Source organism: Phocoena sinus, chromosome 18 (genome assembly GCF_008692025.1).
Source record: "Phocoena sinus isolate mPhoSin1 chromosome 18, mPhoSin1.pri, whole genome shotgun sequence".
NCBI lineage: Eukaryota > Metazoa > Chordata > Mammalia > Artiodactyla > Phocoenidae > Phocoena > Phocoena sinus.
The window spans coordinates 44,847,920-44,862,582 of NC_045780.1; positions in this window are offsets into that span (position 1 = coordinate 44,847,920).

Consider the following 14,663-nt stretch of genomic DNA (forward strand, 5'->3'; position numbering starts at 1 on the left):
AGGAAGTATTCCTTGGCATGAGCCCTCCAGGAGTCCTCCATTAGCCCCACCAAAAAGCCTCTAAGAGAGTATTCTTAAGGACACAAATGTACTGTAAAGTGGGAAAGGAAATTATCAGCAAACTAACAAAATCTTTCAAAAATAATGCCATTAGGGTTGTTATAAAACATGTTACATTATGTGGACATACTTAGCTGGAACTTCCTATGTGACTAGTTTTGCCCCAAACAGATCATATGGCATCACCAAGTAGTTTAATGCTTTGATGATAATGATAATAAAACATGCTGCTAAAAAATAAATCAGATGAAAAGCTTTGTTTTTTCAAAAATAGTCAGTGTAGCATGGTGCATAGGAGCGTGTACTCTGGATTAATGTCAAAACTCTAGTTTTGCCATTTATCTTTATTGTGACTCCTGGTGGGAAACTACCCTCTGTAGCCACAGTTAATTCATGTGAATTTCTCTATGAAAGAGGAATAATGATTATACCTATTTCATATCATTATTACATTAATTGATTTTTTTAAAGAACCACTTAGAACAGTGCTTTCCACGTAGTAAGCACTATATAAGTGACTTCTAAATATATTTTTGAAGCATGTTATACCTAATTTAGGGAAACAGAAAAATCCCTTAAAACTGGATTTATCTTTAACTAAAAATAAATTACATTGGAATGGATGTTAAAAACCATACTGACGAGAATAATATTACTTTATCTATTCAAGTAAGATACTGGGAAGTTGATTCTGTATTTTGCCCCTGGCACATGACTGAAGAGTGCTTTTGAACGCTAAATTATCCAACATTTATATTGATTAAATTCATTGACTGATTAATATCTTGGGTAAATAAAGATATAATAATCAGACAAGTAATCATTTTTCATGGAAAGCCAGAAGAAGACACATTCTATTAGAAAGATTATTTTATATTAGAACAGAAACTTCTCAAGATCATTTCCCACTCTTTATGTCATCTTGATTGGTCCTTACCTGTCAAAAAATTTAAGCGGTTATGCAGCTGTGAGTTGAATTTCTTTATAGTGAGAGTTACTTTATTTTATTTCTATCCAACAATGACAGACATGGCACCATGTTGTCTATGGTTTGTGATTTAACTCTAGTGAGTTTTATGGAGAGCATTTAGACTAATGGTATAAACATGGTGCTGTTATTTTAGGAAATAGTGGACACTGGAAAAAGTGTTGAGTAAATGGAAACATACCAGTTGGTAGTTTGGTTTTGATAACATCATTTAGCTTAAAGTGGAAAATTGTTATTTCACACTAGAGGGGATTTCTGATTTTAATTTAGCCTTCCCCAAAAGGTGAGAAGCTTCATTAAAGATATCCCTCTGTTCATTAATTAATTGATAAGCTGTTGTAATAAAGTGCTTAGAGGAGTGCTTGTCATTAGGAATTTCTCTAGAGGCAATATTTTAAGAACAAACTATCAACTGAGGAATATTCTAAAAGAGTGTTTAATATGCACAAAAAGAAAGGCCAGAGGAAGTTTACATTTCTCTGAAGCTATGAGAAATAAATTTTAAAATCTCAAGGTAATTCGATACTTAAGCCATGATTCCCATGAATTTAATAAATAGTTTAATAGCACACAAGAGATATGGGTAATTGTTTAATAGGCATGTTTATATTAAATATTTATACATAATTTTAAAAATATTTTTTAATACTGTAAATGAAATAGGTATTTTAAAAAAGTAATTAGAAACATCTTTCTTTCACTTTCCTTTTTTTTTTTTTTTCTTTTGGTCTCTTACAGCAGTAGACTTTGTAATATTGCTTGGTTTTGCCCAACATATTCCTCACCCTCTTTTCCACTCCTGTCCCCTTTCTGCCCCACACACAGATTTTCAGTTGTTATGGAGCTAGTTGTGATGCATTTTTTTGTTTTTACAGAACCTATTCACATTCTCTAGGATCAGTTGTCCTTGGACCCACAGAAGACTTTACTATCACTAGAGTTTGAGAGGCAGTCAGCAGTCACACACGCAGGTAAATATATTACATGACTGACTCTGGAATAACAGAGTGAGGAACACAGATGACTTTCCACCAACATTTTACTGGAGAAAATTATACTAAAATGCAAGCATTTAAAGTTTCTAGAAATTGCCTAGGGATATACAGCAAATGGGAAAACATTCATTCAAGAAAATGTACTAAATCTAAGTAAGAGAAGCAAGATTGTGGTATTGGAACCATGACTAGCTCCCCTACATAAATTCTTCCATTTATAACAACTATCCTTGGCCCTCCTTCTCCAATCAAGAAGATGGGGATCTCTTTCTTTCCATGTCCCAGTCTTGGGCTACATTTTCACCACAGATTGGGCAGGTTGCTGGTGTTTTTCACCTATCTCAGTCCCCTGTTGCAGAAGCTATATTCTGGTCAGACACAGCTGAAATGCCTAGAATAACTTTCTTCAACCCAGGCCTGAATTGTTGGGCATAAGTTCTGCTCACAGTGTAGTAGGCAGGAGCATTTGACCCTGAACACTCAGAAACCAGCTAGCACTTATGATGGATGTGCCAAGCAGGAGGGGCAAGCCAAGAAATCTAGGACATATCCAACCAACCTTGTTCATAGAGCAGGTATGTCACTCCAGGGTAAGGGGGATACAATCCTCACTCTTGTGAAGTAGTCCAGAGATTCTGCCAGAGAGAGAAACCATAGGATCAAACCTTCACAGCTCTGCTTGAGGATAATGATTTCATTTGGAACAGAGCATGAAGAGTTCCATGCCTTGAGGTATTTTTCAAAATAATGGAGAGAAATAATGAGAGCAGTTTTAGCTCCTTGATACTATAGATGCAAGTGAAAAGGCAGAACAATAAGAAGTCTAACGAAGAGAACCAAGGAAAAAGACAGCCAAGAAGAATCATCCTGAGATCACAGTCACTGGGATTAGGAAAATAGTATATAATGCTAGGGTAACATGAATTCAGTATCATCCAATGTATAACGTGCAAAATACTTGAAAACATTCCACAAACTGCATACAGATCAATCAATAAAGAGTGGAATCCTCACTGGAGATAAGGGCTCATGCATAACTTCTGATCAAACACTGACTGAAAATAAGTGACACTGGGCTTCCCTGGTGGCACAGTGGTTGAGAGTCCGCCTGCCGATGCGGGTTCATGCCCCGGTCCGGGAAGATCCCCCATGCCGCGGAGCAGCTGGGCCCGTGAGCCATGGCCGCTGAGCCTGCTCGTCCGGAGCCTGTGCTCTGCAACGGGAGAGGCCACAACGGTGAGAGGCCCGTGTACTGCAAAAAAAAAAAAAGAAAAGAAGTGACACTGACCAGGAGTGATTCCATAGAAGCCAGGCTTAAAAAAAAAATCACATGAATTCTTGGATGTCTGTAAGCTTATGAGAAAGCCTAGAGCTGCACCTTTTTGAGAGTGATGAGAGAGAAAAAATTCAAGCTACTAGTATTTGGTTAAATAAGTGGCAAAAATGTAAATTCAAACTGTGATAGAAACACCCAACACCCACCAAACAACCGCACACACACATCTAGTGGTAAAGCGCAATAACCTAACTGACCATCAAGGTTTAAGCACAACTTTTGTCCATTATGTGGCTTATACTGACCCAGGAGTGATGTGTAGGTAGCCAGTCTAAAAGATGAGAACAAACAAACAAAAATATATGAGTGGAGACTGCAAAACTACACATTTCAGGGGAAATTGACTTCACAGAATTATTTCAGCCATGTCACTAAATATAGTAAGTGACTAAGTAAACAAATAACATCAATACCTTGGTGAGGAGATCAGCATCCAGAGTAGCTAATATATTACCTAAAATATCCAGTTTTGAACAAAAGTTATGACACATAATATTTTTTAAAAGGCAAAGTAAAGAAAAAGAAAAAAAATTCAATAGAAATTTCTTTTGAAGGAGTCCAGATGTTGGACTTCTCAGAGAAGAAAGTCCCCAAAGCAATTATTATACTATTGTATTTTCATAAATATGTTCAAAAAAATGAGATCATGCCCAAAGAATTAAGGAAGATGTAATGAAAATATCTTATCAAATAAAGAATATCATTAAAATATACAAATGTTATAAAAGAATGAAATGGAAATTCTGGAGTTGAAAAGTACAATAGCTGCACTGAAAAATTCACTAGAAGAGCTTAACAGTAGTTTGAACTGACAGAAAGAAGAATCAACAAAGATAGATTGATAGATATTATATAGTCTGAAAAGCAGAGATTAAAAAAAGGAAAAAAAGAAAGAGCCTCAATGAAATATGTGACACCATTAAGCACACCCACATATTTATAATGTGAGTAATAGAAACAGAGAAGAGAGAAAAATGCAGGAAAATATTTGAAGAAATAATAGCTGAAAACTTGTCAAATTTAATGAAAAACACTTACCTATATAGCAAAGAAACTAAAAAACTTCCAAGTAAAATAAACACGAAGAGATACACATCCAAACACATCAAATTCAAAATGTGAAAAGACAAACCAAAAAAATCTTGAAAGTGGTAAGCGAAAAACAACTCATTACCTACAAGCAAAGCCCAATAAGATTATAAGCTGACTTATCATAAGAAGCAATGAAAACCTAAAGAATCAGTATGAAATATATTCAAAGTGTCAAAAGTGAAACACTGTCAGTCAAGAATTCTATATCCAGTAAAACTACTTTTCCAAAATGAAGGGAAAAGAAAGACATTTCAAAACAAAAAAAAGGTTATGCAATGTGTTTCCAGCAGGCCTGGCCTACCTGAAATACTAAAGGAAGTTCTCTAGGCCAACACTTAATGACACCAGATAGTAGTTTGAATATACAGAAAAATAAAGAACACTGGTAAAGGTAATTATGCTGATATATATACGTATATATGATATTATAAAAGACAGAATAATTATGTATTACTTATACTTTTTTTTCTCTTAAGAAACAATTTCATAAAATAATACAATATATGATTGTTTTATTGGTATTTTAGCATATATATGTAATATATTTAACAATTAGAGCACAAAATATACAGATTTGAGAAAACCTGTACCAAAAGGTAACTGGAATTCAGTGGAAAAAATTTAAAAATGGTTATTAGGAAGCTTGATATAACAAACTCTATTAACACACACTTGCTTTTCCTCTATTCTTTCAGCCTCTTTAAAAGAGATAATATAAAGACATAATTATAAGAATGTATTCTTGGGTTTGCAATATGTATAGACATAATATGTTTAATTATCACGGTACAAGGGTGGAGCCAAAGGAGCTATATAGGAGTAAAGTTTCTATACTTTACTGGAAGTAAGTTAGTATAAAATAGTTTTTGACACATTGAGAATACTGTAAGCTTTAGAGAATAAATTAAATCACTAAGAAAACTATAAAACATTGATGAAAGAAAGTTTAAAACACTCAGATAAGTAGAAAGACATTACATGTTCATGGACTGGAAGAAATAATATTGTTAAAATATCCTTACTACCCAAAGCAATCTACAGATTTGGTGCAATTTCTATCAAAATCCTAATGGCATATTTTACATAAATAATAAAAAAATAATTATATGGAACTGTAAAAGATCTAAAATAACCAAAACAATTTTGAGCAAGAAAAAAGCTGCAAGCAATCATGCTTCCAGATTTCAAAATGTATTACAAATATACAGTAATCAAAACAATGTGATACTGGCATAAAAGCAGACATATAGACCAATGGAACAGAATAAAGAGGCCAGAATTAAACCCTTCCATATGTATGTGATTAACTAACCTTTGAGCAGGGTACCAAGAATACAAAATGGGAAAACATTATCTGTTCAACAAATTGTGTTGAAAAAATTGTATATCCATATGCAAAGAATGTAACTGGACCCTTATACCATACCCCAAAATCAATTTAAAATGGATTAAAGACTTAAATGTCAGATGTGAAACTGTAAAATTTCTAGAAGAAAACAAAGGGAAAAAGCTCTTTGACATTGCCTTAGCAATTATTTCTTGGATGTGATACCAAAAGCACAGACAACAAAAGCAAAAACTAGACAAATGGAGTTATATTAAATTAAAGATTTCTTCACAGGAAAAGAAATAGTCAACAAATTTAAAAGGCAGCCAGTGGAATAGGAGAAAATATTTATGAACCATATATCTGCAAAAGGGTTAATATCCAAACTTTATAAGGAATTCCTACACCTCTATAGCAAAAACAAAAACAAGTAATCTTATTAAAAAATAGGCAAAAGTCCTGAAATGACATCTCTCCAAAGAAGATAAACAAATGACCAACAGGTTAATGCAAAGGTACTCAACAACATCAGGGAAATAAAAACTTAAACCAACTGCAATGAAATGTCACCACACACCTGTTAGAATGGCTATAATCAAGCAAACAAACAAACCAAAAAACCAAAAGATATAAAGTATTAAAGAGAATATGGAGAAAAGAGAACTCTCACACACTGTTGGTGGGAATGTAAATTGGTACAGCCAGTATAGAAAACAGTATGGTCCTTGAATAATTAAAAATAGAACTAACATATGATCCAACAATCCCCCTTCTGGGTATTTATCCAAAGGAATTGAAAATAGGATCTCCAAGGGATATCTGCAACCCTGCCTTCACAATAGCCATGATGTGGAAACAAGGTAAATGTCCACTGATGGATAAATTGGGAAAATATTGGATTTATATAAAATGGAATATTATTCAGCCTTAAAAAGAAATATCTTGTAATTTGTGACAAAGTGGATGAATATTATGCTAAAGAACATTATGCTAAGTAAAAATAAGCCAGTCACAGAAGAACAAATACTATGTGATCCTACCCATATGAGAAATTTAAACTATTCAAATTGATGAAGAAAAGATTAGAATGATAATTAACAGGGACTTGGGGGGCAGAGAAACGTAGAAGCCATGGTCAAAAGGTACAGTTTCAGTTATACAATATCAATAAGTCCTAAAGATCTACTCTATTGTATAGTCCATAGTAAATACTGTATTGTATAATTAAAAGTTTTCTAAGAGGATACCTTTTCTAAGTGTTCTTATCAACACAAAAAATAAATAAATAAAGCAGGAGGAAACTTTTGGAAGTAATTAATATGTTTATGGCATAGATTGTGGTGATGGCTTCAAGGGTATATACATGTCTCCAAACTCATGAAATGTATATATTAAACATGTATAGTTTTAGTATGCCATTCATACTTCAATAAAGCATTTTTATTCATCAGTTGTATATATATATATATATATACTATATATTTATATAATGAAGAATCCAAAATTGAAACTAAGAAAACCATTCAATTTACAATATCATTATGAAAATAAAATAATTAAGAATAATTTTAAGTGCAAGCCTCAGGCACTGAAAACTATAAAACATTGTCAAGAGAAATTAAAGAAGACCTACAGAAATAGAAAGACACCTCCTTGTTCAAATGGTACCTACTGTAGTAGATACTCTGAAGTGCTTATTGGCATACCCCATGTTTTAGTGATGAAAATCAAAGGGCTCAGAATAAACTTTTTCTTATTATTTCTTTTCATTGGTTTCTAAAGATCCTGTTATAACCATTTGTATGGTAAATGCTGGGAAAATGCGGTGAAGTCCCTGTTTCAGCCCCCCTACAACTTGATATAGGATGTAACTTGAGAGAAACACTTGCCAGACTCATATTTAGGCCAGGGGTTTTTAACCCTGACACTAATAACATTTTGAACAACATGATTTTTTCTCTTGTGAGGAAACTAGCCTGTTCGTTGTAGAATGTTCAGTCCACTCCTGGCCTTTATCTACTAGATGCAAGTCAAACCCCCTATTCCCCATCGCAGTTTTCCTTTAGCTCACAACTTCAGCTCAGTTGTGACAACCAAAACTGTCTCCAAAAAAAGAGTCTCCAGACATAGCTAAATGTCTCATTGTTCTTGCCCTGTGTAAAAACAAGAATTTAGACAATGTGAAGAGCTTCTGTATTCATGCTCATTTTGTTGTTTTTAATCTGGGAGTCCCTTCCTGTATCTCTAGCTGTAACTTTCTGTTTGTCTGCCGGTACAAAGTAAAGTACTACTACTGCCATTTACTCAGTTTCTGATTTTTGTTCAATTACCTTATTTTCTTCTTAGTTCCTAGGGAAACTATTAGGTCACAAGACAAGGCATTAAATGATGTATTGCTTTATATTATTTTCCATTGATTTATGTTTGTTGACTTTTTCTCCACGGAGACCGTATACTTGTGACCAGGAAATATGTCTTTACAAAGTGCGTTTTCTGTGTGTGATCAACAAAGTTTAAATGCTCACTTAATAAGTGTTAGGTGTTTCCAAGAGTTAAACACACACAAACACACACACACACACACAGACACCATAAAGGGGAGAGAGAACCAAGTATCTTAGTAAAAGAACTATAAACAAATTTACCTCGGATGTGGCAATTTACAAAGTACTTTCAATATTCTATGATCATATAGTTTCTGGTGTGTAGTAGGAAACAAATTCACATTTGGTGAATGACACATAACAAACAAAGTCCTACCTGTATAAATTATCTTAAATTTTTTCCTACATTTTTTTATCTACTCCAAGTATGCAAGCTACAAGTGAATTTGTTAAAATTCACTTCCATTCTCAACATTTATAAACATAATAGGCAATTCGACTTATGATAGCAGAAATAATGGACATGTGGAAAGGGTCACCTGAGGAAGTGTTTTCAGTGAAATTAAGAAGGATCTAGGCCCTTTCACGAATATTCCACTACTTGAAAGGAAGTTAGTAATTCTGAGATTATAGCATTCATTGGACTTTTTAAAGTTATGAAACATTTCAAAGGTTAAACAAAGTTATTAAATGGCTCTAAGAGTTCATAAATTAATCACTATAGATTTTTTTTTTAACAAAGGCACTTTAAAATAAAGCAGAATGATTTGGAATTGTATTGATTTCTTCAGTTAAATGTGCCAATATATATTCCCTTTCACTTTTCATTTAGAGATATAACCAGGAAAATGTTAGTTCTAATGATTGTAATTTTTGATATTAAATTAGAATATTTAAGTAGATCCTAACTGATTTTTGTCCATGAAGAAAAAGTCACTAAAAATGTATTTGAAAGGAAAAGTGTCTGCCCTTATGTATCTAAGGTGGTAGAATAATTTGGAAAAATATAGCACTTGGTGAAATGTGCAAAAACACAGGAGGGTAGAGAAATAAAAACTCTTTCATGACTAATTCTTGAGTTGTGTATAAAATGCATCTTCTGATTTATGGCTTTAAAAGAAATTCTAAGTAAAGCTCCAGTTAATCAGTTATTTCATATAATTGGAAAAATTCTGTAAAATAATGTATTTCATGATGAAGAAATCTCTGGATTTCAAATTTTTGAGGCAACTGAAAGGTGGTAGAAATACAGAAGATGGAGGTGGAGATGGAATGTGGGACCTGATGGAGAGAGACAAAAAGAGCTTCTGTTGTTTGCTTATTTTATTTTATTTTGAGTCAAAATGCACTGGGGAAAAGGTGTAGCATGTCAAAATCTAAAAAGTCAGAAGAGGTGAAAAAACAAAAGAATAAGCAGTCACTGTGTCAAGGCAGGGTGAAACAAGGGAGATGTCTTGATCCTTTGTAGCTCTTTTCAACATGTGCTTGTGCCGTGTCTTAGAGTGACTCTTTCATCCAATGCTGGGTATGTGTGTACTGTGTGTACTGTAAAGGAGGGAGTTGGGAGATGGTTACATCACTAACAGTGCCTTCTCGGTATAGGAGCATGTGAAAACAACCTATTCTGATGCATATGACTACCTGCCCCAGCAATGATCTCCTTTGTGAAGAAAGGGCAATTTATTTTGCACATTATCCTCTCAACATACTTACTGGAACTCTGTTCTCATTGGAACTCTTTCCTTAGGCAGGAAGAGCCTTCAGTCTGAGGCCACTCGAACTCTAAATCAATACACAGTAAGGCTTAAAAAAATTCGACCCCAACTACAATAACCAAGTTCTTGATTTGCTTTTCCTATGGCAAGTCTTCATTTCTGCCCTTTCTACTTACTGCTTGCTGTGTCTTGTATCTGTGTAATCCTTCAGGTTCATTCTGACAAGACCTTCCTCACTTGGCGGGCCTGGATGCATATTTTTAAGTTAAATAGCATTATGCCTCCACTGAGACTATTACTATATGAACGACACTATCTGAACAGAAAGCAAAAGCTATGCAGAGAAGATAAAGGAGAATTAGAACATAAGTGGGGTTTATTGTTATAGTTTCAAAATGGAGAAAATAAGTTTAGAATGAGTGGCTAGAGTGAGGAATACTACCTGAGACATGTGACAAGACTCCATCTTTTCTTAAAAAGATATTAGCAAGAAATGGGAAACTTATTTCCTTTAAATAATATATTAAACTCTGAGCTAAATCTACATTTCTCATTTTATGCAGCTTTTATCTTATTGATAATCACTATCCTATATTTCAGAAGTGTTATGCAATGACCCCATTTTGAAAGGAAGTATACCTGTTTCAATAAAAAGCACTGTTGTACATGTTACTATATTTAAACTAGATAACCAACAAGGACCTACTGTATAGCACAGGGAATTTTGCTCAATATTCTGTAATAACCTAAATGGAAAAATAATTTGAAAAAGAATAGATACATGCATATGTATAACTGAATCACTTTGCTGTACACCTGAAACTAACACAACATTGTTAATTAACTATGATCCAATATAAAATAAACATTTTTAAGAAAGTACTTTTTTATTTACTTTAGCTTTTATTTCCATAATTTCATATGCTTTGATGTCAAAAAATTTCACTGCTTCCCCCCAGCCATAGACTGTGCTAACATGAAATTTAAATCCTGAAGAAAGGCAATAATGATATAAAGACTTTTCCTGAGCACATTAACTTGTATCACAATCTGTATGGTGAACTGTCCAGAAGACACAGCATATACACAGTGTTCAACATAAGGGTAAGTATGAAACTTGCTTTAAGGGATTATGCAATTATTCATCATGCAATGTGTGTCCACCTACAGATCATCTATGCCCAGACTTATAGGTATGTACATGCATATTATTTGAACATATAAATCTCTGTCCTTTTCTGTCTTTCCCTGGAGCTCTAGCCATCTTTTCTTTTAACCATTCAGATTAAAATACTATCAAACCAGGCATGATTAGCCATCATTTATTTTATTATGGTAACATTTACCTTCATTTGAACAGTCATTAGCCAACAAACCTTCAGATGTTGTGTTACAGTGCCTACTTTCTGATATATAACAATATATAGAATTCTCAATAGAATGCATATAATTCAGAATTATGTAACTGAAATGATCATTAGATCTGTACATTTTGCTTAAAAGAAGTCAAAGAGGAAGAAGGTGAGGAAGACAAGGCCCAGAGAGTGACTTGGCCGGAGCCCTTAGCAAGTAAAGGGTAGATTCCTGCCTTCGTTCCTTACCCAGACCCTGTGCAGCCTCCCTCCCGGGTGCACTGCTGTCCCTCAGAATCCCTGCCTTTGCCTTTGAGCATCTCCCTTCCACCTTCCCACCTGTACTTGGGTGGTACCCTGAAAGGAGCAGCTCCGTTGTTACCCGCTTCCGGCCGCCATCGAGTGGATGCTTCGGAACATCAAAGGTGCTTCCTGGGAGACAGTGGATACAGGGGAAGATGGGGGAAGAGTAAGACGCAGAGATCACCTTCCTCCCCACAGATACATCAGAAATACATCTACACGTGGAACAACTCCTACAGAACACCTACCAAATGCTGGCAGAAGACCTCAGACCTCCTAAAAGGCAAGAAACTCCCCACGTACCTGGGTAGGGCAAAAGAAAAAAGAAGAAACAGAGACAAAAGAATAGGGACGGGACCTGTACCAGTGGGAGGGAGCCGTGAAGGACGAAAGGTTTCCACACACTAGAAGCCCCTTCGCGGGCGGAGACTGTGGGTGGCGGAGGGGGGAATCTTTGGAGCCACGGAGGAGAACGCAGCAACAGGGGTGCGGAGGACAAAGCGGAGAGATTTCCACACAAAGGATTGGTGCCGACCAGCGCTCACCAGCCCGAGAGGCTTGTCTGCTCACCCGCTGGGGCAGGTGGTGCTGGGAGCTGAGGCTCGGGCTTCAGAGCGCAGGGAGACGACTGGAGGCATGAACACTGCCTGACGGGGTTAGTGCACCACGGCTAGCTGCGAGGGAGTCTGGGAAAATGTCTGGACCTGACGAAGAGGCAAGAGACTTTTTCTTCCCTCTTTGTTTCCTGATGCGCGAGGAGAGGGGATTAAGAACGCTGCTTAAAGGAGCATCAGAGACGGGCGCGAGCCGCGGCTAACAGGGCAGACCCCAGAGACGGGCATGAGATGCTAAGGCTGCTGCTGCCGCCACCAAGAAGCCTGTGTGCGAGCACAGGTCACTCTCCACACCTCCCTTGCAGGGAGCCTGTGCAGCCCGCCCCTGCCAGGGTCCTGGGATCCAGGGACAACTTCCCCGGGAGAACACACAGCACGCCTCAGGCTGGTGCAACGTCACGCTGGCCTCTGCTGCCACAGGTTCGCTTCACACTCCGTACCCCTCCCTCCCCCTGGCCTGAGTGAGCTGGAGCCCCTGAATCAGTGGCTCCTTTAACACCGTCCTGTCTGAGCGAAGAACAGACGCCCTACAGCGACCTACATGCAGAGACAGGGCCAAGTCTAAAGCTGAAACTCAGGAGCTATGTGAACAAAGAAGAGAAAGGGAAAACTCTCCCAGCAGCCACAGAAGCAGTGGATTAAGTCTCCACAATCAACTTGATGTACCCTGCATCTGTGGAATATCTGAATAGACAACGAATCATCCCAAATTGAGGAGGTGGACATTGAGAGCAAGATTTATTATTTTTTCCCCTTTTCCTCTTTTCTGAGTGTGTATGCTTCTGTGTGAGATTTTGTCTATATAGCTTTGCTTTCACCATTTGTCCTAGGGTTCTATCCATCCATTTTGTTTGGTTTTTTTTGTTTGTTTGTTTGTTTTTTACTTTAAAAAAAATGTTTTTCTTAATAATTATTTTTTTAATAATATTATTTTATTTTACCTTTATTTTATTTTCTTTTATCTTCTTTCCTTCTTTCTTTCTTTCTTTGTTTTTTTTTCTTTCCTTCTTTCTTTCTTTCTATCTTTCTTTCTTTCTTTCTTTCTTTCTTTCTTTCTTTCTTTCCTTTCTACTTTTTCTCCCTTTTATTCTGAGCCATGGGGATGAAAGGCTCTTGGTGCTGCAGCCAAGAGTCAGTGCTGTGCCTCTGAGGTGGGAAGCCAACTGCAGGACACTGGTCCACAAGAGACCTCCCAGCTCCACATATTATCAAATTGCAAAAATATCCCAGAGATCTCCATCTCAACACCAACACCCAGCTTCACTCAAGGACCAACAAGCAACAGTGTTGGACACCCTATGCCAAACAACTAACAAGTCAGGAACACAAGCCCACCCATTAGCACAGAGGCTGCCTAAAATCATAATAAGTCCACAGACACCCCAAAACACACCACCAGAAGGGGACATGCCCACCAGAAAGACAAGATCCAGCCTTATCCACCAGAACACAGGCACCAGTCCCCTCCACCAGGAAGCATACACAACCCACTGAAACAACCTTAGCCACTGGGGACAGACACCAAAAACAATGGGAACTACAAACCTGCAGCCTGCAAAAAGGAGACCCCAAACACAGTAAGATAAGCAAAATGAGAAGACAGAAAAACACAAAACAGATGAAGGAGCAAGATAAAAACCCACCACACCTAACAAATGAAGAGGAAATAGGCAGTCTACCTGAAAAAGAATTCAGAATAATCATAGTAAAGATGATCCAAAATCTTGGAAATAGAAGAGAGAAAATGCAAGAAACATTTAACAAGGGCCTAGAAGAACTAAAGAAGAAATGAGCAACGATGAACAACACGATAAATGAAATTAAAAATACTCTAGAAGGAATCAATAGCAGAATAACTGAGGCAGAAGAACGGATAAGTGACCTGGAAGATAAAATAGTGGAAATAACTACTGCAGAGCAGAATAAAGTAAAAAGAATAAAAAGAACTGAGGACAGTTTCAGAGACCTCTGGGATAACATTAAATGCACCAACATTTGAATTATATGTGTTCCAGAAGAAGACGAGAAAAAGAAAGGGACTGAGAAAATATTTGAAGAGATTATAGTTGAAAACTTCCCTAATATGGGAAAGGAAATAGTTAATCAAGTCCAGGAAGCACAGAGAGTCCCATACAGGATAAATCCAAGGAGAAATATGCCAAGACACATATTAATCAAACTGTCAAAAATTAAATACAAAGAAAACATACTAAAAGCAGCAAGGGAAAAACAAAAAATAGCACACAAGGGAATCCCCATAAGGTTAACAACTGATCTTTCAGCAGAAACTCTGCAAGCCAGAAGGGACTGGCAGGACATATTTAAAGTGATGAAGGAGAAACACCTACAACCAAGCGTACTCTATCCAGCAAGGATCTCATTCAGATTGGATGCAGAAATTAAAACCTTTTCAAACAAGCAAAAGCTGAGAGAGTTCAGCACCACCCAACCAGCTTTACAACAAATGTGAAAGGGTCTTCTCTAGGCAAGAAACACA